At 40.8% G+C, this 26,759-nt stretch overlaps 1 long non-coding RNA gene and 1 pseudogene across 2 annotated transcripts in view; one reads left to right on the top strand and one right to left on the bottom strand.

The window, feature by feature from the left end:
• Positions 1-169: 169 nt before the first annotated feature.
• The window catches only part of LOC105304081, a 29,924-nt gene continuing 3,334 nt past the window's right edge, over positions 170-26,759 (top strand). The window contains exons 1-3 of one of the 2 annotated variants that reach the window (XR_002777224.1): positions 170-562; positions 11,691-11,802; positions 25,789-25,903. This is a non-coding gene — a long non-coding RNA (uncharacterized LOC105304081). The remainder of the gene's footprint in view (positions 563-11,690; positions 11,803-25,788; positions 25,904-26,759) is intronic. The other variant, XR_002777223.1, reaches the window with a different exon arrangement.
• Positions 14,811-14,929, bottom strand: LOC111731923 (annotated as a pseudogene).

Here is a 26,759-nt window from a genome sequence, read left to right as displayed (position 1 = left end):
GAGAGAGAGAGACCGCGAGCGAGCGCGCGAGAGAGAGCCAGCGAGCCAGATTCCCGAAGGTGATTGGTCGCAGGAGGAGGGGCAGGTTGGAGGAGCGGGCCCAGCCGCGGGGCCTACAGGAATCGCTGGCTCCGGCTGCCACCTAGCGGACGGGAGCTGCGCCCAGGAGGCGTACAGCGGGGTCCCTCCTCCCCTCTCTGCAGGCAGCCTGTGCCTTTTCTCCAAATGAAGACAGCACTTTGAAAATTCTTTCAATGGATTTTTTTCCTTGAAAGATCATACTGGGGGAAAATGATACTTCTATTAGTTACATATTCTCCAATCGCACACTCGCACCCCCCTCGTTTTGCGATCGCTCCCCTAGGCAGGCTCAGGCGGGCGCGGAGCAACGCGGAGTGACAAAGCCGCGGCTGCCGCCGCTGCTGCCAGGGGTGGGAGCCGCGCTCGCCTGCCCGCCCCTCTACTAGGAAGAGCGTAAAAGTTTGTCTCAGCTCCAGCACCCCGAGCATCAACACGCCCTCAGGTAAAGGTGGGAGTAAATGGCCAAGCTGTATTGACAGAGGTAGGGTTTGTTTTTTAATACTCGTTCTCACTTTAAATTCACCAGGGAGGGGTTTGGGAAGCGCTGCGTGTTTGGGGAGCGTTTTGCGCTTCCCGGTCTCTCCAGCCTACAAGTCGAGAGTTGGCGACCGCTTAGAGAGGAGCGAAGATTTTAAACAGCAGAATAAAGGCTTTTCCGTGCCTGCCCCACAGCCCCTCCAGCTCGAATAATGGAGAGACAGTCAATGCACTCTGCAAGCGGCGGCCCATTGTAAGCAGCTGATGGAGAGGAGGCGACTGGGGCCAGCATGGGCTCCTTGCCTTCGCCCTCTCCCCAAATAAACGCGCTCATGTCTGCTGGTCAGTTAAAAGGTGAAACGAACACGACAAAGAAAAAAAGGAAAGAAAAAGAACAAGACAAGCTTTCTATATATACAATCTAAATTTTACTCCCCATACAGTAGAGAGACAGGCAGTGGAGGGCAGAGGAAACAGGCAGAGAGGGAGACAGGGAGAAGGAAAGAGAACAAGGAGAGACGGAGCGAGTGGAAGAAGAGGCGAGAGCGAGCGCCAGGGAACTGAAGGTCCGCTGGACGTCGGGTCCTGGGGCCCAGCCGCCCTCGGACCTTGGACCGTGAGTCGTGGGCACCGGAAGCGAGACTCTGTCAAATCCTGCCCTACCAGGCAAGTAACTCAATGATTATCGTTTCTTTTGAGCTCGGGGTTGGAAACGCGGACAGGCCGAGAGGCAGCCTTGGCTTGTCGCATGGCCTCTGTAGGCCAGGGCCGGAGTCCAGGCAGCGAGGGAGGGACCAGGAGAACTTTACGCAAGGCCTGCTCCGGAGATGCCCTCACCGGGCCTCTGTCCTGCCGCGCAGAGGCAGGGATCACGGCCGCCACGCCACCCTGGAGCTGAGGATCGTGACAGCCTAGCATTAATACAAATTCAAAACAGGTCTCCCCATCCCCCATCCTCTACCTCCACTCTCATCCGCGGGAAACGGCTACGGGGCCTCCCGCGCGGGGCCAGAGGACAGGGGAAGGCGGAACCGCAGTTTTAGCCCCCATGCCGCTGCCCCCGCTGGTGCCTAGCCAGAGCCACCGTGGAGCCGGCTGCGAGTCTGGCGGGGTTGACCCTGTTGCCCGCGCCTTGCCTTGCGCGGCTAGGGCCTGGCGAGCTTGACTCCTGCCGCCCACCTGCGGGCGCCGTTAGTAACGGAATCCCCTAACGTAAAGCGATCGATGGCTGCCTATTTTGATGTGGGCGACAGTGTCAGCGGATTAAAAGGGACACCAAGCCGCTCTCCCCAGCGGAGAACCCGCAGCGGCGGCGGCGGCGGTGAGAAAGCCCTAGATCCGCAGTCCCACAGCCCAGCCAGACTGTAGCAAGAGGGCTGGGGGCGGGGAAGGGGGGGGTCACCTCCGAAGGGTGGGGACCGAGGGGGTGTGTGTGAAAAGAATAGCCTGAATTAAAACCAACGACAGTGCTTTCTACTGCGCTGGGCAGGGGCGCGCGTTTGCGTCAGAGGGCGCGCAGGGCGGGCGCGGGGGCGGGGGAGCCGACGCCGGGGGCCGCGCCCGGGGGCTGGGTGGGCGCGGGAATGAGCCAGCCAAACAGGGTTGGCCTCGGTCTGGCCTTGCAGGCTGAGGACAAGGCATGGCGGGAGGACGAGCTGAAACTCCCCGCGAGCGGCGTCGCCCACTCGCTCTCACTGGGGGTTCTTCCTGCCAGCCCCCACACTGAGCTTCTAAACTTGGAAGAGGTTTCTGAGATCCGGCGTGACCCTGAGGTTGGGGAGAAGCTGGGCCTTCAGAGGTGCCTCAGACTAAGCTGCCCACTCCCCGGAAGGAAGGGAAGGAGGGATGCAGCTCCGGGCCCAAGTACCGGAGAGAGGGGGTCTGCAGGGGCTTTAATGGTGGTGCCCAGAGCAATGGAAACCCTCGGCTTTTCCAAGCAGGGTAACAGATCGTGCTCCTGCAGGGCATATGCTCCAACTGTCTGTCGCGAAGGGGGCGGGAAGAACCGAAGCTTTTCGAGGAGAGGCGCTGTCACCTTCTGCGACTTATGCAGCCCAAGTGGCACTAACGGTTCCGTTTCTCTTATGGACCCTGTGCTCCACGACCGCGTTTGCACACCCGCAGAGCGCCTCCACTGGTGCTCCCAGCCCCACCAGCAAAATGGCTTCCGTAGAGAGACTGAGGGGTCCTGGGGACTCCTGGGGAGCTCTGGCTTTCTCTCTACAAAACTGTTTGTTACTGGTTCACCTTGGCACATTCGTCCTGGGCCTGATGCTCCCCATGTTCAACCAGGAGAAAACGATAGTGTCGTGAGGTAGGGCACCTAATAGAAAAGTGATCATATTTTGCAGAAGAACGTAGATCTCCAAATTGTGCAATTCCACACATGTATCCAGGCATGCAAAATCAGAAAGCGCAGTTGGAATTTTCTTCCACCTTTCATTCATTCTCTCTTCTCCAGATCTCTCTCTCTCTCCCTTCTCACCCAAGGTCCTTTGCCCCCGGACCTTTAACTGAACTGAGTCTGAGCTTGTGGATGTAGCTGTTGGACTCAGACGCCTTGTGGCCCTTGTCTCAGCAACCTACTTGAGACCACCAGCCCTGTGGCCATATATATTTGGCCCTCTCCAAGGTCTCTCTCTTTCTTGGAGAGGCCAGTGTAGAGACCAGAAAAACCTCGCCAGGGTCTGGACTCCTAGGCCTCCCTTCTCAAGTCTTCCTCTGCCATCCTGTTTTCCACAGGCCAGTTCAGTGCACAAAGTTTCTAGTGTGGTTCTCCCAAGAGATGATGAGACGGTACCACTCCCTTGGGGAGAGGAATCAGACTATAAGTTTACAATACTTCTTTCCAGTAGCTAGCATCATGGTTCAGCCTTAATCACTTTTTAAAAGACCTTTTACACAAAACTGGATGTCTCCTAGCTGGACAGCCAGTAAAGGGTTGTGACCTGGTGGGAGAAGGAGAGAAGCAGAGATCTGTGGCTGCACATACAGCATTGATTTGCATTCCAGGCCCCAGAGTCCAGATCTAAGCAGACTTTCCAGCTGATTACCACCGCCCCCCCCCCCAATATCTTTATTTTGACAAAGGCTAAATCATTCTTCACTAATCCTATGACCTCTTTGATATCGGTATTTTGCTTTCCCCAAACTCATTGAATCATTCATTTTGGCATTTTGGTAAATTACACTGAACAAAGGTGGCCTTGTAAAAATATTTCTAAATATGGTTCAAGATCCCTGAGATCCTACAAATGACCAGATATGTATAGAAAATTCTCTCCCCATACCTCTTCTCTACTTCTAAATCGTTAAAAATGGTATTATTCTGTTTAGAGAGACCACAGAACAGAAATAACTCTGTTTTATCAAGCCCATCTGGAGAGATGAACATGCCTGCAATCATTGGGAAAAAGGTCAATTCTTCTGATCTTACTGCAGACCTTTCCCAAAGAGCTTATTTTAAAGGTGCCGAATCAATTAGTCTCCCTTGGCATGAGATTAAAGCTGGGAAGAACGCAGTTGAAGATGTATTTAAAATGGTCTTGCATAGATATTTTGAAGAAAAGGGAGGAGAGACCCACAGGAATGCCTGCCTAATGTTTTGTGCTTATTACAAAACAACAAAACAAAACAAACAAATAAAAACCTGGCCTATGTCGGAAACCCCTCTCTCAAGATTTAACTCAGTCTGTATTGCGGCTTCCTAGCTGTAAAAAGTTCTGTCTTGACAACATGAAAACGGTGGAAAGGCCAAGTTGAGAGTCGGCTTCTGCTGGACTGCCTGCTCTTAGCTTGTGCATGTATTTGAATCATGGATCCAGCAGGCTCAAGTACTATCACTTTGGTAGCCTGGGCATTTCTTCTTGTCACTTTTAGGTCAAAAAGTTCAGAGATGAGTGCTTTACCTTAGAAAGTGGTTTATTTTTCTATCATGAACTGGCTGGTTAAAGCATGTGTTTTGGAAAAGAGATAAGGGAAGCACTTCTTTCTGTTTGGGCCCCCGGTTAGAGGGCCCAGGAGTAGCCTTGGCAGGATGGCAGGAGAGCAAATGATGACCTTTGGATGCAAATCAAACCTTTTTTAAGAGGAAAAGTGACAATCATTCCTAACACACCAGTGAAGCCAGGGCCAAATATTTACTTTTTGTAAAAATCAAGCCTGAGCTAGCTAAGTGCATTTATGCAAAGAAAGAAGTAACTGGAGACTTCTATATTATAAAATTTCTTTATGTTAAATGTCCAACTTGAGTGAAGAATGACTGCAAGGTTCTCCTTCCCAGGGAAAATGGGCAGGGTTTGGATGAAAAGTTGAGATTTTAAAATGAGTTTGAAGCTTGTTAAAGTACCCTGACAATACAAATCAACGACACTGTATAATCATTCCCTTAATAATTACCTGTCAGAACACCTATTATTTATATTACAGGATTAGCCCATCAGAAGTGGATCTGATTTGGACATTCATTGATTAAGGACAGCCGAATATGTTTAAATCTTTATTGTCACTTTCTTCACTGCTTATAAAATAAATTAGCGGAAAATTATTGGCTCACAGAGCCAGATCTGTTGGTAACTATGTTCATGCTACGATTGTACTTATTTATCAGAAAGTTGATCTAAATAATAAATCTAACAGTTCCTTCTAAACTGTCAGTGGAAAGATATGTTTATTACAATGTCCTCCATCAGCCTCCATCGGTGAGGAGAGAGGGGGTTTAGGTAAAGTTTAGATGAAAAAGAATGAGCATAGCATGCCACTGATACAAACCACATGGAGCAGTAAGTAATTATGCCCTCTATTATGCTATGTATATTTTATTTACCCATTTCAGAAGTGGATAATAAATGTAGCCCATCTATGGGAGGAGTTAATAAGGTATCCCAAATGCATGCTCTAACAAAACTCTGAGGATAGTTCTGTGTTTTATTGTTAACCGTTTGCATGAAATCTTCTGAAGCTGAAAAGAAAAAGGAAAGGGCTTTTGTGTTAGTTGATCCTAGGCTATTCTAGGGCTCAGGTTGGTGTGAAAGGGACGAGGAGGTCACTTGAAATCTCCTTTTATCTACTCTTATTTTCTCTCTGGATCAGCAACTTTGAATAGACATCTTCTAATCACTCTTAATGGAAAGAAACTATGGGAGCAACGAAAATGCCCCTACTCCAGAAGTGAATACGTGTGTCTGTGGATAGCTAGCTGAGCTTGCATAGGACATCTTTGCACACAAGTGCTTAGAGCTTTTTCAGTGTGCATGGATGTATATGTAAATGTTTCCCATATATTGGGGAGGGTTGAGTGGGTGGGTTATTTGCTCTTACACGTAGGTATGCAAATGCACCCACATTAGGATTCTCTACTAAGTCTAGGTGATGCTTTCCATGGACTCTTCCTTCAACTTTTTCTTGCTCTCACTCTCCGGGTTGTCGTATTTAAGTCCTGGAAAAAAAGCAAATAATTGAGAACATGATGAATAGCCTTTTAGTGAAGACATCTTATTTTAACTGGAAGCCACACTGACAGGAAGATTTCTGTTCAGAGGGTAGAGATTGTGTGGCAGGTGGGAGGTGATGGGGTAAGATGAGACTATTACTTTAAATTTCTCATCAGTATTTTTTCTTTTTGGTCTTTCTTGGAATTAAATTGGTTAAAACACAGTAAGTGGAAAACAAGAATCTGATATTAGGCAATTTAAAAGTTTTTCTTGCTATAGATTCATATTTACAAATCTATGAAGCTGAGCAATTGGTTACAATTTGTTTTGAAATTTGAAGTATTTTACTAAGTCTCATATGCTGACTAAAATACCATCAAAGTTGTCTTCCTTAGCCGTTTGTTATATTTACTTAAAAAGGGAGAAACAGCCCTTAGGTTGTTAATGGCTATCCAGAAAATGATATTTGATTTCTAGGACTGTAAACACTGGGCTTTATCTCCTAAGAAGTTCCCCCAAACCCCAGCCCCATGTTCTTCTAAGTAAAATTCGCATCGCTCCCAGTGCCTGGGTCACTTAGCTGTAAATTCTTTAAGGGAATACTTGGTTACCAGGGCTACAAGTTCCCATCTTAACCTGCCAGCTTTCCCACCCCCAGCTCCAGATTTAAGAGACCCTGGGCTGTCAAGTCTGGGACCTTGAGCCCCCTCCCCTCATACCCCTGGCCTGCCAGAGTCCACAGTTCCAAAGTTCGAGGTTGGGTGGGAGAGGATTAATCCCTCTTTAACTCCTCTCCTTCCCGCCCTCCATTCTGAACCCCAACGGATCGTTTCCAGGGGTTTCCTGGTGAATAGGAGCGTAGGAGCTGCCCTGTCCAATAAAGATTAAATTAAGTAGAAGAATTCCAGCCGATGGATATTTGGAAGCTCTGATGGGGCATCAAACCAATGTTTAACACATTTTTTTTTCCCACTCAATATGCGCAAATTTTGGACCTGTTCGACTTAACTTTAGAAAGAAGAAAAAAAAAAGTTAAGGAAAGAAGGAAGGAAAAAAGAAAAAAAAAAAGCAAAGAAAAAAAGCACAGAGAAACTCGTTTTAAGGGGGTAAGTGACCTTGTTCTTAGAGAGAGGCTGAAGGCAGAAACAGGGCTACTGACCTTCCCCGAATCACTCCAAGCAAGAATTGGAGGCTACCTTTCCCAGCTGAAGGCTCAGAATTTTTCTGTTTGGGCGGGTTTGAATCTATGTTTTTCCCTTAGGGACAGTTTGATGCCTCGGGGTCAGGACTGAGTATGCAGGAAGAAAGGTGTACTCAGAACCCAGTCACCTCCTCTATGCTGACTTAAAAAAAAAAAAAAAACCAAACAAAAAAACAAAAAAACCCTAAGGTTTTGGTACACTGAGTGGAATAGTTTCCTTTAGTTACTCTCCAGAAGGAAAAACAATGGCGTTCTCTGTCAGCAGTATTTAGGAGCTGGACATTGACCTTGAAGCTGAGGCACTCCTTCCTCTTGGGAACCATCCTGGCCCTCGAATATCCCACCTGCTCCTCTAATCCCAGGGCATAATCTGGAGGGGCAAAAGGCAAGTCCCTTTGTGGAAATGGCTCGTCAGTGCAAATACAAGACTGAATAAATTAACCTCAAACCAGCTAGTTGGGGTGTAGTAGTTTAGCAGGACTAATTGCAGACAATGGAGCTGAAATGACTTTTCCAATTAGCTGCTGGTTGGAGTTTAGTTGGAGGAACTGTCAGCTCCAACGATGGGTAATTGCTTTATTGCTCACAAAACTATCATCTATTTAGAACATATGTGCTAATTACTCTGGATGGGCGTCGAAAAAGAGACCATAAATCTAATAGCACTTAAAAAAGTCTGTGGTGCTTGTAAGCAACCCCAGTCCCTTGCACATTCTTTACTGCCCAGGTTGGCGTGATGGATGGCTGTCTTTCAGAAAGGCTAAGGTTTGGACTGGAGGCACTGACGGGATGCTCTGGTCAAATCGCCTGTGTAGGAAAGCCAGCGGCTAGCGCATGCTGTGCCCAGGCGATAAATCACTGTCATCAAAACCAGCCCCCTCTTTAGCCGCGTACTTTTTTTTTTTTTTCATTTTCGCAAAAGATTACTTCAGAAATCTTTTAATTGGATTATGCTGGGAAATTAATCTCCTTTAGCCTTGGCTAAATTTGTGGCCACTGTCGGGAGAAAAGCCCTGTAACTGCAGCGAGGGCCACGTCCCCTTGCTCCCTCCCCTCTCACAGTTCTCCAAGGTCTCCTAGCTGAGTGGAGCAGCCGTGCCCCAAGTCTTCGGGAGTGATGGGGGTGAGAGAGAACGGAAAGACACATTTGGGCGAAAGGCCGCGGCGGTCTCTAGTGGATCCCCTTTGTCTTAAACGCCACGTTTCTGTCCCCGGTTCCCTAGCTCTATATCCAGCACCCCACAGTACAGAGCCTTCCTCCACAAGAGGTTCTCGGGTTCTGGGGGCCAGGTACCAGGGAAGGAGAAGGCTGGAGGGGCGGGAAGAGGAAGAGGGGTGTGTCGGTGGAGGGCTGCCAGAAAAAAAATCACGACTGTGCCCTCTTCTCCCCCTCACTCCCCTCTCAGCCACCCCCCCCACCCCTGCCACACTTCTGGGTCACTGGCGGGGAGCTGGGGCTTTGCGAACACTCTCCACTCTGCGCAAAAACGCACGACTCGTTCTAGGCGTTTTCCCTGGCACAACTCTGGAAATACTTCCCCTTGACGTACACAGTTCTTGAGATCCGAGAGCTGGGGCTCTCCTCACTCTTCTGGGTTCCTGGAGCACCAGCGGTATCCAGCGGGAACCTCCCTTCCAGCTCCGCGGCCCCGAGTCCTCAGCCTGGTCCTTCACGGCTGCGGCAGTTGCGGAAGCTGCGGGTCGGGTCCCGCCCGCCGCTTCTCTCAGCGGGAGATGACAACATCTGCCTGAAACGGGATATCTACTTTTGCAGCTCAATTTAGCTCTTAATAGCAGCCCTCTGAGGTGTGGTTAATTGATGGGGATAAAGGCGTAATGACTTGACGGGGAGACGGCAATGATCCTTTGATATACTTTTAAAAAGAACACCAACCACCCCAAACACTGCGAGTCATTGCTCGGTGGGAGGATAGGAGGAGGATCTGGAGGCAGGAAAAGCTGCGCTTCTGCGGGGCCGGGGAACCCTAGAGTCACCGGGGCGTGCAGCTCCGGCTAGCAGGGGGTTGTCGCGTGGTAGCGGAGAGCGGGGCGGTAAGAGGACCTGAGCGAGCTCGGGACAACAGGTGACCCGGACTGAATGGTGGGGAGGAGCCCCGAGCCAGGGAGAACGCCGCCCTTCCCAGGGCTCTGTCACTCTATCAGCCCTTCTCTTGCGCCGACCTGGGTCTCCACACAACAGGCGCCTCGGTCTTCCCTCCCTCCTGGGCTAGAGGGTGAGCGAAATGGTCAAGTGGCCGAGCTCGGCGGCAACTCGCGGGGTTCCACTGACAGGACAACCTCAGAGGAACTCCAGCGCCAGGAGGGGCACGCACCATTGTGTGTGTGTGTGTGTGTGTGTGTGTGTGTGTGTGTTTCCGAAACTGAGCTAGAGACCAGGAGCCCTGAGCAGGTGATCGTATTTTTGCCGGTCACCCCAGAGCCCTGGGGCAGGGCGTCCTGGGATTTACCCGTGCTGGAGCGGGGTCCCACCTCTGCTCAGAGCAGCCCTGCGCACCACCCACCCAGACTTCCGTCCACTAGTTATCAGCACCTTCCCTTTCTCTTGCCTCATTTCTCTTTGCTCAGTTCTAGTTTGGTCTCCAGAGGGTCAAAGGACTGTATTACAACACGCAAGCCCCCAACTTACGGTCACACAAGCACTAAAATGAAAAAAAAACAAAAACAAAAAAATTCAGATCGCCGTTTCTGTTTGTAAAGGGGAACCTCCTGCAGGCACGGGCAGTGGTGTCCCTGACCGTTTTTGCGAGTGTTCTGTTTTACACTTTAGAGGATAGACTTAATGCTTCAGGTTTGAGCTCCTTCTGGAAACGGAAGGAGAAATGATTCCAATCACTGTCCATATTTTATTGTATTGAGAGATACAGGTGTTTCGGCTGCTGTTATTCTCTGCCCTCGTCCCTGAGTCCACCTAACAGGGATGAAAGAGTCCCAAGAAACTTAATTTCCCCAAACCCTTTTGCGGAGAAAGCGTACGTTATCACAGGACGAAGCTCTGGGGTCAAGGACTTGAAGAAATGCAATTAAGAGGCCCAACTGGCAGAGTCAGTCCGTCTCGATGTGGTTTTGTCCTTCCGCCCTCACCGTCTAACCTCATCTAGTGTGGTTCTGCCCTCTGTGAAGTCTAGGAATCAGGACTCACTGTCGCTTAGCCGTGGAGCCCTCTGACTCCTTCGCAGCCCCAGCCAGGGAGGACTCCAAGGCCGTGGTCGCGTCCTGGGGCGCCTCAGTCACTGGCAGGGACCCGGGTCCAGGTCCATGCTCTGGTGCGCGACTCCCGTTCAGGAGTTCCCAGCCCGGGATGAAGTCCATGACCTGGCAGCAGGTTCCCGAGGCTTTGCTGAAGGCCTGCCACCTTCCGGTCCCGGGGTCCTGAGATGCCTTTGACAGACACTTGTTAGCCTAAGCCCTTGGATGAGCGTGGTCCTCCATGCTGCGGGCCCCGGGGGCCGCCAAGAGGCACCTTTTCTCCTTACTCTCGTGACATTCCTCCTGACATTCCTCACCCCACAAGGACGCGCTCTTGCGACAGAATTCTGCACGCCGTGAGTCAGGGGCCCTTGTAGGGGCCCTTGTAGGGGCCTCGGGGCCCTTCCCACTCCTTCCCTCGAGGCCTGAAAACTGCGGCCTGCGCGCGACGCCCGCGGGAGCGGCTCCCGGAAGCGAGGCCCACATCCGGGCACGAAGCCTCGCTGCCGGGGTTGGCTTGCGGGCTCTCGGCTCAAGTGTGGCGCCCGCGCAGTGAGGGGTCGGACTGCGGGATCGTCGCGCCGGGACCTCGTCGGCCTGCAGGAGCCGTGCTCTCCCTGGCGCTGAAGGCCCACACCCTGCGAGGAACCAGAGTGACAAAGTCTCGGGCCTGCTCCCGGAAAGATTCAAGAAAGAAGCCAGGCCCGACCGGGGGGTGGCGCACGTTCCCCGAACCCCGGGGCCTCGCCCTCGGTCGGCGCTGGCAGTTTGTGTAGGAGGTGTAAACTTCTTTGGAATTGGCGGGGAGGGAGTGTGAGCCGGCCTCCGCCCGACATTGTAAAGCTCAGAGACCCACCATCGAAAGAGAATCTTTTGTGCGTCTTCCTCAGTACGCCTCTCTCCCCTCTCTGGCTAGAGCGCCCTGAGCCTTGCTCTCTCCGGGGCTGCCTACCAGTTTGCCCTGCCTTGGGCAGCTAGCTCGTCCTCTTCAGGTCTGTTGGGCCAAGTGGGGTCTGGAGCAAGGCTTGAGGCAAGGCTGGGAAACAAACCTCCTAAGGAGGAGGTTAGTCTTAAGAAGCTGGAAAGTAAGTGAGCTGACTCTGTGGCTATACGCATTTTTGAAAACATCCATCTACAGAGCGGGAACAACACAGAAACTGCTGTGTAGTTAATAAAAAAGATTTTGGGAGACCATATCTAAAGAGTTTTCCTTGAGATTGTTTTATAATATCTCAAATTAGAGAGTTGGTATGTATCTTGCCACCAGTAGACTGAATCCTATCTTCCTTCAGACAGGGACTGGGAAACGGAAATAGCACCGCCTTCCAGCCAAACTTGTGAGGACTGATTGCAGTAGAACTGGTGTTCCAGATGTTGCACTAGAGGCGCTGCAAGTGTGAGCAGGTAATGTGGAGAAGAGTGACATTGTTAACAGAAAGCATCTAATTAACAATGACTTCATTTGATTGGAAGGATGAAAAAGCCTTTTTAAATCAATCCAGATTCACTGGCCTAAGCTCAGCCAATTTATGAATATGGAGCCTGACTCGGGTCTGCTTTCTTTCAAAGATGTCATCTTAGGGGTAATAGCATAGGTGAAGTCATTTGGTTACACTGTGGAAACTTTTATAGTGCCTTCCTTGGGAATTTAATTCAGTGCTTCTTCATTTTATTAGGAACAGACTGACTCCATCAACTGTGCTCTCCCTGTTTAGAGGCAGGACTGCTTGAAGCAATTAGGTTCACCAATTAGCATAGTTTTACTGACCCCAGCAGCAGCACTGCTTTTTAGATTATCCATTTCTTCAAAGTCAGTGAAAAGCTGGAACACAACATGCTTCCCAGGTGTCCAGGTTGGGGAAATAATCCTACAAGCAGAGTAGCCCAGCAGCAAGCTTTCTTACAGTACCCAAGTGTTTGTTTCAGCAAATTCAGGTGGATTTTTTCCTCCCTTTTCCTGATCCTGGATCCTATAATACTTCCTTATTTTGATATAGCCTTTAAAGCCTCTCTCCTTCGGTTGTATTTTGGCAGAAGTGCTTTTGAGTAAGTGAATTTTCTCCCTTTTCTGTCTGTCTGCATACTAATGATGCCATGGACGGTGTTTTGAAGATGTACCTACAGGACTTTGCTGCAGTCTCTTTATTGTCACCTCAATCAGTTGCTGGCCAACATCTTTAGTAAAAGGAAATGTTTGGAGCCCAAAGCAGTCTGGGAAAAAACGGGCCTTGCTTTTGCCACTGTCATGGGTAGTGAAGAGATTACATTTATATAGCTATTGTCTCCCTCTCTCTCTTCCCTAAAATATATATTTCTCAGTAAGATTTCACTAGATTAAACTGCTGACATTTCATCAGTAGTAGCAACAATGTAATATCCCTAACCTTATTAAATCAATAAATACTATATCCATGCATTGAATTAAAAATGCATCAGCATAGCCACGAATTGTAATCATATGGCCATGGACCTCGGAATCGACAATGCCACTCAAAAATTGACTAGTTAGCATTTATTTAACCTTCTTTTTCTGTTCTGGGTCTGTGATTAGATATTTGAAGTTTTAAGATTTCAAGGACCATTGTGACAGATTTTGTTTATTTCTTTCACTAATTTTTCATATTTAACTATGAAAATGATGCGTGCATTTAACAGAAGTAATACACTGTGACTTTATTGTTCTCATCATTAGTTTTCATCTAAGGAATATACTTCCACTCAGAATACATTACTGTAGTAAGACATATTCAGGCACGTGAATTTCTACATAAGCATGAATAAATTTAGATGCATATGTTTTTGTATATGTATAAATATACTCGGTGTGAATATATTGCTTATAAGTTTATTTTTAAAAAAGAAATCACATTTAAATTTGTCTTTTAGCACTGTCAACTATATTATAAGCCAAACAACTATTTATCATTTTAAAACAAGTTGTTTATTTATAATTTGATTTGCTTGTTGAAATTTATTCCACGAGAGATGAAATTAAAAATTTTCAAGTCTTTAAACTTAACACAATACTTAGGAAGTTACACATATCTTAAACAGTTACATTTTATGTGTGAAAAAATATCTTGAATATGGTTTACCAGGAATTGGTCAGTTCTACATTAGTAGATAAATTTACAGTTAGTCCCTACTGAAAACAGGGAATGTATTTAATACTTGGAAGTTTAATGGAAAAAGTAATATTTTTCTAGCCAGATATTTGTTCATACTGAAAATGATGCTAACTATTTAAAAACATTCATCCCCTATTGATGTCAGCCAGCATATATGGTACTGAATTCTGAAGATATAGTTGTTGGGCCTTGGGTTTACTGCACTATGAAAGAAAAAAATCTTCATTTGACGAAATAGGCAATCAACAAATCTATTCTCTTTAAATAAACTGATTCCTCAGTATTTTCCCAGTGTTGGTGTAAGTTGTTGTCTGTGATGTCCCCCAGGGCTCTTTCTTCTGCTCTCTGATTTGGTATATAAAAGCAGCTCTGAATGATGGATTACTGTGTCATTGTAGCCTGCAAAGGATTAATTTGTTTCATTGATTTCTCTTTAGGCAGATTGCCAGAATTTGCTGCTTCCCACCTTTCCTTAAGACTTCTAGAAGTAATAGACAGTAATAGCGTAAGACAAATCAGCTCCTTCTTGTAAAAATACAATCATGAAAGTAGGAGTCCTACAAAAGCTATGTCAAATTTTTTATTGGCATACTGGGAGAGCAATTAATAGTCTACTTTATTTGCTTTAGAAATATTTTTAATTGAAAAATTTCCTTGACATGGTGACTTAAAACACATCGTATTAATAGCTTTTAACTAAGCATTTATAATGTTTGTCCCATAAACATTTTCTCTAATTTGTAAGGATGTTGTTTAACCCAGGAAAAATAATGTGTTTATGTAATTGACAAATACTTTTCTTTCTATGCCAGATTTTAGGATCAAATAACATGTCAATGTAACTTTAAGTCAATTTACCTAAAATATTTATAGGATTATTTGACCCAAAGAATTTTTAGAAACTTTGGACAAGGACAGAGAGTATTAGAGCATAGAAATGGAATTGTTTAACTGTTTAAAGAAAAGATAACTTTTTCTGATTAAAAAAGTAGTATCTGCTCATAACAGAGAATTTTCAAAAGTTAAAAATGACATTTTGTATATTTTCTCTAAGCCTTTCTTCAAGCATTTATGTTATCTATATATCATATATTTATAAATATATAATACATAAGATTAGCGTGCTTTTTTCAATTGGCATTATACAATGAAAATTTTACTATATAATTAAAATTATTATTAAAGTCATTTATATTGACTATAATGGTTTAACATATATATTTTTATTTTGTTTTATTTTTATTTTATTTACTTATTTTTTATATTTTTTTTATTATTTTTTTATGCCTACAGCACCCGGTCTTCCTAGGTGGTCTCCCATCCAAATACTAACCAGGCCCAACCCTGCTTAGCTTCTTAGTTCAGATGAGATCGGGTGTATTCACTGCAGCATGGTCATAGACTAACATATGTAATTTAATCATTATTCTGCTATTCTGCTATTTTCCATTATTATAAATAAAGTTATGATGAATAGCATTTTAAATAAATCTTAATCATTCCCCTGGTTATTTTCTTATGCTGTATTATTAGAATAGAAATTTCTTGGACTGAGGGTATAGACTATTTTTTAAGGTATTTGATATTGATTGTCAAATTGTTTTCCAGAAACGTTCTTCCAGTTTATACTGGTACTGTTTTAAAAAAAATTTCTCTGGAGAGGCAGCATTCTAATTCATGTTACATGAGCAAATAAAACAGAACAACAGTCTTTTCCTTGTGTTCTGAAAGCAGTGGTAGCATTTTGCATATACTTAGTCTCTCAGAAGTATTTTCCCAACTGCAGATGTGAAATAGGCTGGTTATACACATCTATTTGTTTCCCTTCTGTAGTGCTGGAAATTATATTGATTTAACGATCTCAAGTTACACTTTTTATGCAATTAGTTGTGTAGTAAAAACTAATATTGTCATGTGCTAATGTCTTTTTTCCTCTATTGTGCTATAGTAGTAGTCCATGCAATATCAGCAAGTTTATGCTTTTCCTGTGCTTTGCTGAAAGGAAAAAGAAACATCTGTTTCCATTATATATCTGCATCATAATGATAACAATTAAATAGCTATTATAGAAGTATACAGTAAATATTTGCTGAATGACCTATACTTTCCTGTTGGAAAATTTCAGAGATTTCAGAGGCACTTAGTTTTTACAGGTAGTTTCCATGTAGACCTTTAGAAAGACCTTTGCTTACTTTAGGTAAATCACCGCAGTTCCTTTTGTCTCAGTAAAAACAAACAAAAAAACAAACAAACAAAACCCCCTGATGATTGAATACTAGGCTCTCAGATATGATCTGACTATATTGTTTAGAGTACAAAATATTAGATATCTCTCAGTATTCTTAAATAGGTTAATCATGGTACTAATAATACAGTTCACTTTGTGTTTTGTGTCATTTTGTGTCATTTCTTATATTTAACTAAGCTGGCAGATTGGAGATTTTTTACACACACACACACGCACACATATCTCCTATTTCACTCTCTTTTGTCTTATGTTAGGGGACATAGTAGTGATATTTACCTTTCAAGCTCAGCTAGAGAATGAAACCACACACTATTTCCATTGACCTTTAAAATTCCAGAGGAATGTTTTGGTTAAAGATGTTTTGGCGGTTACTTAAAAAAAAAAATGATTAGGAAGTATTTCGGACAAAAAAATTGTGTGTGTGTGTGTGTGTGTGTGTGTGTGTGTGTGTATCTCCATGTGCTCCAGACTCAATTTGAGAAATAAAATATTATCAGTACAATTGAAGCTCTTCCTGAAGAGGTAATCATCATCCTAAATTCGATGATTATGATCTTTTTTGCCTTGTACTTACATTTTTTAATATGGTCTAAAAATTTGACAAGTTATTTGTCCTTTTAGATGACTGGGCATGTTTCTCCGTTTCACTGTTCTTATCTGTGAAGTTGGGGGTAGGTCTATGTGTTTACTGATGGCCTTCTAGCCAGAATTTAAAAAGTTTTTTGATTACCTCTTGTTTTCCATATGAAACAAAATAAAACATGACAAACATAAGACAGAACCCCAGAGAGGTTAAGTAACTTGCCCAAAACCATATAGTAAATCACAGAGCTGGGAATAAAACTCAAGTTTTTCTGACTTCTATTCAAGCACTCTTTTCTTCAGTCCACATTGCCTGTCATCTTTTGGGTACTAGCTACTGACTGTTGCTCTAGACTGTGATTAAAGGCTATCCCCAGGCTTGTATGATTTTGTGATTGTGGATGCAGGAAAGGTTTTTCTTTTAGAATATCTTTTCTGTGGGGAGAAACATTGGAGCCATATCAGCCCGAAAGTTACTTTTAGAAGAACACGATGTGTCCTGTAGAGCCTGTGATTTCCTTCTGTATTTTCTGGACTTCCTTGAAAAGAATGATAGTTTGGATATAATGAGGCTTTCAATAGACATCTTACCTTGCAGTTAATTTTCCGATCTCTTCATGGTAACTGGACTAGGAAAATAGGGATGGGCACAAACATAAGTGTCTCTTTATGCATACATGTATCTAAATTGTGATATATTTTGGCAGTCAGGACTTCTTCCTTTTTTATGTGGCTTATACTATGGTCAAATCATTAACCACTTTCTATTTGAAAATGAGTTTGTTTCTTGTTTCTATTCAGCAGCCAACTTACCAGAGCACTAAAGTGAAAGTAACACAGATAGAATAATGTGGAAGCACATTTAAAAAATCTCTTTGGAGGAAAACTCCATTCTAAAAATGGCAACTTAGAATTACGTGCATGTACCCTCTCTTTCAGGTTTTTACTTTAACAAAACTCATTCATTCTTATTGAGATGTGTAAGCTTACGTCATAATATTCACGGTGCTGTGCCTCTTCTATGAAAAAATAGCAATGTAAATAGAGGTGGAGTTATATACCTTATTATAAAATCATTCCCCCCTAAATATGTTGCTTCGAGACCAAACATTGGTTTAAAAAATTATTCACTTCCTTCTGTAAATACGTGGAAACTTATAATCATTCTTTTTACGGCAGACGAAGCTACTAGTAATACCTTTGTCTATGCTATAAATATTCTCAAAGTAGTTGTGTTTTAACAAGCAAACCAGATATCACATATTTTTTTCTGATTATTTAAGGTCAATTATCTTATGTGTTCAGCAGCTTCTAGTAGAATAATTTCCCTAGCATATTATGTTGGGGAGGAGAGACCCCTTGTTATCAAGTACCAGCATTTAGGTACCTCTTTTGTTTAGTCTAAACTATTCCTTTATTTGCTCACACTAAGTATGATTTCTTTCATTTCTATAGCATTTCTATCTGGAGTGGAGGGAAAGAGGTATGCACGTGTGTGTGTGTGTGTGTGTGTGTGTGTGTGTGTGTGTGTGTGTGTGTGTGTATTTCAAAAGATAATTCTTATCTAGTTGGAATTTCTTTCTGGTGAACATCTGTAATAAGTAATACAGGGTGTTTTCTGCACTGGTTAAATTTCCCCATGTTGTTCTAGCAGGTATGTGAAACTCAAGAGAAAAGTTGTGAGTAAAAGAAACTAGCCCCTGATTAACCTGTTTCCTCCTTGACCACAATATGAATCTGTGTGATGGTGGTGAGAATACGGAATCTTAATCACCAAACCAGCAATGCGAAAACCAGACAGGCCCCAGTGTGATTTAAAAATCTATAGTCCATATATAGTCCACACGTGTTACCTCACTTTCTTAGTTATAATAGCTCTCTGTAGAAAGGTTATATGGTGTTTGCAGAAACAACAACAGAATACAGTAAAAGAAAAAAATTTTTTTTTGTCATATATACTACTAGAATTATAGGTGATTAAAAAGCTACACTATTTTCTGCTCGATTCTTACTGTCTTCATAGACCAAGTTGAGATTATTTCAAAACTAACATTGACTATGCATTTTCTATTGACACAACCAATAACAATTTTCAGTTGTGACTTCAGCATTTGTCTGTGGGTAGAAGAGGTAGAATTTTCTTCTACTCCGAAGTACAAATGTTAAATTTACACTTCATAAAATCTTGTTTATGGCCTGTTTTGAATTCCCAGCTCATTAGGATTATTTCTCATAATTCTTAGGAGAATTATGTTACTGTTGTGGTTATTATTCTTGACGTGTGATAGTTAACACCTGTTTATTGAGTTCTAGTCATGCTTAAGGTGTGCGAGGTAGATAAAGGCATAGTCCTTGCCCTCTGTAGGATAATGATGGATAACAGTCTTTTGCCAATAATTTAACAGATTATATTTTCTTAATGTTATGTATTTTTGTGATTTATTAGTATTACTATATTAGGACTTTAAGAGAATATGAAAATATATGTGGTTTCCCATTGCTTTTCTTTACCTTTTGAAAAACTCTTAGAATTATAATTTGGGGGTCAGTCAAAATGATACTATATTATTGTTAATAAGTATCTTGAATAAGTAGAATATGGCATTTGCTAACATTAAATCAGTTTTTTATTTTTATTTTTTTTGCATGGGAAAATGATTTATTTTTAAATTATTTTGTAATTTTTATTTTTCAGTTAGAATTGGTATTCAATACTATTTTATATTTCAGGTGTATAGCATAGTGGTTAGACATTTATATAATTTATGAAGTGATACCCCCAGATTAGTCTAGTACCCACCTAGCACTATACATAATTATTACAATATTATTGATATTTAAAAAACTATAAGATCTAAGAATTTTTCTTAATACTCTAAAGTGTTTTGTTTAAATTAAGTATGCCAATCTAATTATCTCTCTGTAAATAAAAAAAATTACATAACCATGTTTTTGGAAAAATGGCCTTAATGTTGGTTATTTAGCAAGAAGCAAGTTAATTTTTTTACAGCTCAACTAAAAGTCTATTTGAGTTAAATTTAGGAACTATACTATGAAGGCAAAACATGTTTTCGTAAATATTTAGGAAAAAAAACCTATGTTTGGTCTTGACCTTACATTATCTTTGGTGCTAAAATTATTGAATTTATTATAGCATTGAACATGTTTTTATAGTTCATCATAGTTTATTAAAAGATGCTGAGAATAATTACTATTTTGACTCACAAAAAGTCCGACTGATACATTTTCCAATATATTGGACCAGTGTAGATAGCTATTTACATAAAAAGATTAACAAAAATACTACCATTCTCTATAATAATTTCATTCATTTTAGACTCAGTTTCTTCTATTTCTTTGTATGTGGATGTAGATAAAATTTTAGTTTGTAAGTACTATTGTAATTTCAGTGGAAATATAATTTGTATCTTGTGGAGAGTGTTTGTGTGATTTAACAAGTTCTTTTTGAATTTTGGTGATCAACTGGGTTTTGCATTATTTACACATTTCTCAAAATGAATATATAAATTCCAAAAGAAGTCCCTTTTTAATTAGTTATATTTTCAAGATGTATGTTTTAAATTTATAATATTTCTGTTTAAAAAGAGGCAAAAACACATCAGTAATACCTGGTAGGAAATTACAGTGGATTATGCCATACTAGTAGAGTTAACTTTATGTCAGTCTAAGTTGTAAAGTTAGTTTTTGTGGACTGGCTATGGCTTGGTGATCTGAGAGACTAAGGGAATGATATTGTAAGAACTTCGAAAGCTGCGTACCAGCTGATGTTTATGACAGAGGCAAAAGTCACCAAGATCCTATTTTGTATTTCAGTTCCAATATTAATAAGTTTAAATGTGTTTTAAATTTTGACAAATGGTTTAAACTTTTTTAAAGTCCTGTAATATTTTTATATGTAGTATGTATGACCAAGACTTTTCTTCTTATATAAGCTTGCCTAATTATTTGTCCTACTCCAGAGAAGTGTAAAAAACCCTTAATCTAGGAATTTTACTTTTTATATAACTATTAAAATCCTATTATCATCATTATATGCTAAACACATCTCATGTAGTATTTAATTTATTCATGTAAAATGTAAAATTCCCATTTTACTGATGAATTTGAGGCTCAAACATGTTTAAGTGTTTTGCTCGTCACATAGTTGATGAATAACAGAGCAAGGATTTGAATTGAAATATATCACTCCAGAGCCCATTCCTGATCTATGCTGATTTCATTGTTCCCTATCAAGTAACTCATTGTACTACCTTTTGATTTTATTATGTGTCAGACTGTATTCTCACAGGTACATAAAAATTCATAGAACAATACTCTTAGAAAACAAAGGAACATCTAAATAATTTCATGTTATTCTCATGTCCTAGTATTTATAAAATGGCAACAGTCTCCAGTGTTTGATTATGTGATGTTCTGTGTGTAAATGGTACTATATAGGATGAAGGATGACTAATATCTAAGAGTTTTTTGGGCACTAGGTTGGCCTAGTTATTAAATAGCATCTTTGCTACCAGATCAAAAAATGAATAACAAGAAATTTTATTATTTCTTATTTGTAGTCTTCAAAATGTTTTTGTTTTTAGTGACTTCCAGGGGAAAAAAAATTATCATTTCCCTTAGTAGTATATTATTTTGCCAGGGCTGCTGTAACAAAGTAACATAAATGGAGTAGCTTGAGAAACAGAAATGTATTGTCTCCCAATTCTGGAGGCTAGAAGTACGAGATCAAGGTGTTGGCAGGGTTGGTTCCTTCTGAGGGCTGTGAGGGGGAGAATTTATTCTGTGCCTCTCTCCTAGCCTATGGTGGTTTGCTGGAAATCTTTAGTGTTCCTTGGACTGTAGATGTATCACCCTGATCCCCATCTTCAGTGTCCTCCCTGTGTGTCCATCTGTCTCTGTGTTCAAATGTCACCTTTTTAAAAGGATACCAGTCATATTGGATTAGAGCCCATCCTAATGACCTCACTTTAACTTGATCATTTGCAAAGATCCTATTTCTAAATAAGGTCACATTCACAGTTACCGAGGGTTAGGAATTCAATATCTTTTTAGGGCACACAATTCAACCTATAACAGCAGATAATTTGTTTCTGAGATAATAGATTTGAAAACTCTTTAGTACTGGTTATATACATAAGCTTGTAGTTTATGAAATCATTGGTATGCACATATATCTATAACTGAGTCATGCCTGAATAAGACTGATTTTGCACTAGTATTTTTTTTAATTTTGATTTTAATTTAAAAATTTTTTAAATAATTTATTTTTAATTACAATTGGCATATATTATATTAGTTTCAGATATGCAACATTGTGATTAGACATTTATATAACTTACAAAGTGATCACTCTGATAAATCTAGTATTCATCTGACACCATACATAGATATTACAATATTACTGATTATATTCATTATGCTATACTTTATATCTCCATAACTGTTTTGTAACTATCAATTTGTACTTCTTAGTCTCTTCCCTTTTTTACCCTTCCCCCAGTCCCCTCCTATCTGGCAATCATCAAAATGTTTTCTGTAGTTATGAGATTGTTTCCGATTTTTTGTTCTTTAGATTCCACATGTAAGTGAAATCATTTGGCATTTGTCTTTTTCTGTCTGACTTACTCCACTCAGCACACTACCCTCTAGGTCCATCCACATTGTTGTAGATGACAAGATTTTACTTTTTTTTATGGCTGAATAGTAGTTCATTGTATATATGTACTGCCTCCTCTTCTTTTTTTTCCATTAAAAAATTTATTTATTTAAATTAGTTTCAAGTAGCAGTACATTGGTTAGACAGCTATACAGTTCATAAAACAATCCTCCCAATTGCTCCCTCCCTCCCCTGACCCTCCACCTAGACATCATATTAATGCTAACTGCATTCCCTCTGCCATGCTCCCCATCCCCATGCTCAACTATTAATTTGTACTTCTTTAATCCTTCATCCCATTCTCCCAGTCCCCCAAACCCCCTCCCCTCTGTCTATCACCAAATTGTCCACTATATTTGTGAGTCTGTTTTTGATTAATTTGTTCTTTTTGTTCCTTAGATTCCACATATAAATGAAATTATATGGTATTTATCTTTCTCTGTCTGATTTATTTCACTCAGCATAATAACCTCTAGGTCCATCCATGCCGTTGCAAATGGTAGGATTTCATTTTTTTTAATGGCTGAGTAATATTCCATTGTATATATGAACCATAATTTCTTTATCCAGTCGTCTGTTGATGGACATTTAGGTTGCTTCCATATCTTGTCTATTGTAAATTGTGCTGCCGTGAATATTAGAGTGCATAGATCTTTACGAATTATTGTTTTGTTTTGTTTTTTGGATAAATACCCAGAAGTGGGTCAAAAGGTATATCCATTTTTAATTTTTTGAAAAACCTCCAGACCGTTTTCCATAGCGACTGTACCAATTTGCAATCCCACCAAAAATGCATGAGGGTTCCCTTTTCTCCGCAACCTCGCCAACACTTGTTTTTTGACTTACTGATGATAGCCCTTCGGACAGGTGTGAAACGATATCTCATTGTGGTTTTAATTTGCATTTCTCTGATGATTAGCGACCTTGAGCATCTTTTGATATATCTATTAACCATCTGTATTTCCTCTTTGGAGAAGTATCTTTTCAGGTCTTCTGCCCTTTTTTTAATTGGATTGTTTGTTTTTTTTGTTGTCAAGTTGTATAAGTTCTTTATATATTTTAAATATTAACCCCTTATCAGATATATCATTAGCGAATATCTTCTCCCAAAGTCGGTTGTTTATTTGTTTTGTTGATGGTTTCCTTTGGTGTACAAAAACTTTTTAGTTTGATGTAGTTCCATTTGTTTATTTTTTCTTTTGTTTCCCTTGCCCAAGGAGATATATCTGAAAAGAAATTCCTGTTAGTAATATCAGAGAGTTTACTATGTTTTCTTCTAGAAATTTTATGGTCTTGGGTCTTATATTTAAGTCTTTAATCCATTTTGAATCTATTCTTGTATATGGTGTAAGAAGATGGTCCAGCTTCTTTTTTTTTGCATGTATCTGTCCAATTTTCCCAATACCATTTATTGAAGAGACTGTCTTTACCTCATTGTATATTCTTACCTTCTTTGTCGTATATTAAGTGAGCGTATAGGCATGGATTTATTTCTGGGCTCTCTATTCTGTTCCATTGATCAATGTATCTGTTTTTATGCCAGTGCCATGCTGTTTCGATTACTGTAGGCTTGTAGTATAGTTTGATATCAGGTAGTGTGATACCTCCAACTTTGTTCTTCTTTCTCAAGATTGCCATGGCTATTCAGGGTTTTTCTATGGCTCCATATAAATTTTAGGATTATTTGTTCTAGCTCTCTGAAAAATGCCATTGGTATTTTGATAAGGATTGCATTGAATCTATAGATTGCTTTGGGTAGGATGGCCATTTTAAAGATGTTGATTCTTTCTACCCATGAACACGGTATATGCTTCCATTTATTTATATCTTCTTCAATTTCTTTTTTCAATGACTCATAATTTTCTGAAAACAGGTCTTCTACCTTCTTGGTTAATTTGATTCCCAGGTATTTTATAAGTTTTTGACGCAATTATAAATGGGATTGTTTTCTTAATTTCTCTTTCTGAAAGTTCATTGGTGTATAAAAATTATACTGCATCTTCTTTGTCCGTTCATTCATTGATGGACACCCAGGTAACCTTCATATCTTGACTATTATAAATAATGCTGCAATGAATATATGGATTCACATGTCCCTTTGAAGTAGTTGCACTAATATTCTTTTAAAAATTGTAGGAATAACAAACTGGAGAAGTATTCAGGAAGGCTTTCAATGAAAGATGTGATTGGCTATCACAATGTGAGGGCCATATAATGAGCTATTGGTATTGTATATACAAAATCAGTCTAGTTGGTGGTATGACGAAGTTGGGATATAGGTAAGCATTCAGGACAAGAGGATGTTACAGAAGCGGAAAGAACATGGGTTAACGTCCTGATGTAGGAATGAGAATTTTATGTATAGTCAGCTGTGGTGGTAAAAGGAGGCCTTGGAGCTGATTATGTTGTCAAGGAATCCTGGCTCTGGCTCTTTAGGGTTAATACCCATTTTAACTAAATTTTAAGGAATTACTCTAGGATTTATTTTTAATTTTATCATGTAGAAAGTTTGAAATATATCACTACCAAGAAGAAAAATATGACTTGTAGCCTCACTACCCAGAGCTAGTCACTATTAACATTTTGGCATCTTGATGTAATTTGTATGTAATTCCTGCATGATTTTTCATTGAGATTATAGCACATAAACAGTTTGTAAAATATATGAATCTGCAGTATTCTCTAAATATGTATCCGAATTTGAGACCCGTTGGGTTAAATAGACTTAATGGTCATCAGTAATGAATCAGGTCACGATAATTACATCCACCATTAGGTCAAGCCAGCTTTGTTTCTCGTGATTTGGTTCTTTGCTTTCAGTCTTGTCCTTCCTCCCATCTTTCTCACCGCTGTCAAGGTCTTTTCAAATGGTCACATCATTTTCCTGGCTTACCCCCTTTAGTCATGACAGAGGTCCAGCTTTTTAGCATAATAAGGCATTTCTGTGATCTTTCTCATGCCTTTTCCTTCTCAACTGCAACTTTTCCAAAATTTTCTTGAAGTTCTCAGAATATCATGTACCTTTTGTACCTCCATAAATTTTCACCTCTTTCCTCTGCTAAGAATGTCCTTTCTGTATTTGTCCCTCTGTCCAGCGGCTATTCATTCTTTAGTACTCATCTCACATGACATTCTTTTCTAAAGCCTTTATTCTAAGCCAATTTTCCTTTCCTTTTAGTATCTGTAGTACTTTCTAGAGAACTTGTTATAAACTGATTACAGGGTATTGTGGTAGCTAATTTCCATCTTTATCTTTTTTACTAGACCGGGTTATTTAAGGGCAGGAATCATGTGTTTTTTATGCTAGTAGTATTTTTATGCTAATTTTTTTATGGCATTTAACAGGATACCTAGTGGGTGCTTGAGCAAAACATTTGCTGAATGAATAAGTAATCTTGTCTTTTCATGAAATACTGTCCTGAAGGAGTGGTGGTTGTAGCTAGAATAAACGATAATTTTTGGGGTAACGGGTGAGGGAGTACGATGACTAGTTAAGTTCAATTTATCAAACATTTATCAAGCATTTACAGTTTGTAAGGTGCTTGGCTGGGCATTGTAGAAATGAGAAACTAAAATGGAGAGGAACTTTAGGAGTTTGCAGCTCAGAGGAGGGCTCTTAATTTTGGTGAGTTGATGTAGGATGATGGTAAGGAATGTAATCAAGAATTGTTAAAGAGAATGACCCATTAAAATGGAATCGTGACTAGAAATATTTGTATAGTGGCTTAAAATTAACAAAGTTAATTTGTTTACAGGTGGCAGTGGACCTAAATTACAGATTGTAGCAGATGTTCTCAACATTTCTATTGAAATTTCCTTATCTTCACTTGTAAGAGGAGTCCCAAGGCCTTTGGTAGCTACCATGATCTGGTATGATGTCATGTTTTTCCACCTCATCCTTCCTGTACTAGCAGAGGATCTGGGTTAGAATTTAGTTGTTTGTTATTGCAAACAATTATGTAGAACTGAAAGTGGAATGTTTCAATAATATCAATATTGTGATTTCTTTGAGATTGTATACTATGCCTTGTTATCTTTATACCTGTTCACAGAACCCCCCAATAGTGAGTGCCTTCCACATCATAGGTACTTAGCATGGTGATTTTGTTTGAATTATGTCTAGTCGTTAACTGCTTCTTACTGATTTTTAAGATATTAATCTAATTTCTTATTCCCTTAAATAATAAAGAAGCAGATAACAGTAATTTTACGTATACTTAAAAACTGTGTCTTCAAGTAAGGTTTAACCAGCTCCTCAACTCTTATAGATATTCAACTGGCAGCTGATAAAACTATATCAGGAATATTTAATTTCAAAACCTCTGTCTGTATAACATGAAGGAACACTGAAGCTAGTAATGAAAATATATTTTTTTAAAATAAAAAGTAGAACTATTTTTCAGAATTCTGGGAAATGTCAAAGTAATTTTGCCTGTAGTCATACTACAGTGAATGCTATTGAGACTATTGCTAACATTAACAAAAATATTTTTGTAATTTCCTCAGTTATTGCTACTGGTGATGAGGGATGTGAAGTTGGCATGCTTTCATGTTTTGAGCATTTTCATTATACACTTCTGATTTTATATGTCAGAAGCAATTTTTGTTTTAAGATAGCTGAGAACATTTTTTATTTAGGGATAGAGGTCAGGCTCTGATTATTTTCATTTTTAAGTCACTATGTATAGACTACAATGAATGTGTGTGAATAAACACATGTACAATT

Source organism: Pteropus vampyrus, unplaced genomic scaffold, assembly GCF_000151845.1.
Source record: "Pteropus vampyrus isolate Shadow unplaced genomic scaffold, Pvam_2.0 Scaffold11, whole genome shotgun sequence".
NCBI classification, from domain to species: domain Eukaryota; kingdom Metazoa; phylum Chordata; class Mammalia; order Chiroptera; family Pteropodidae; genus Pteropus; species Pteropus vampyrus.
This window is presented reverse-complemented; position numbering and strand designations above follow the sequence as displayed.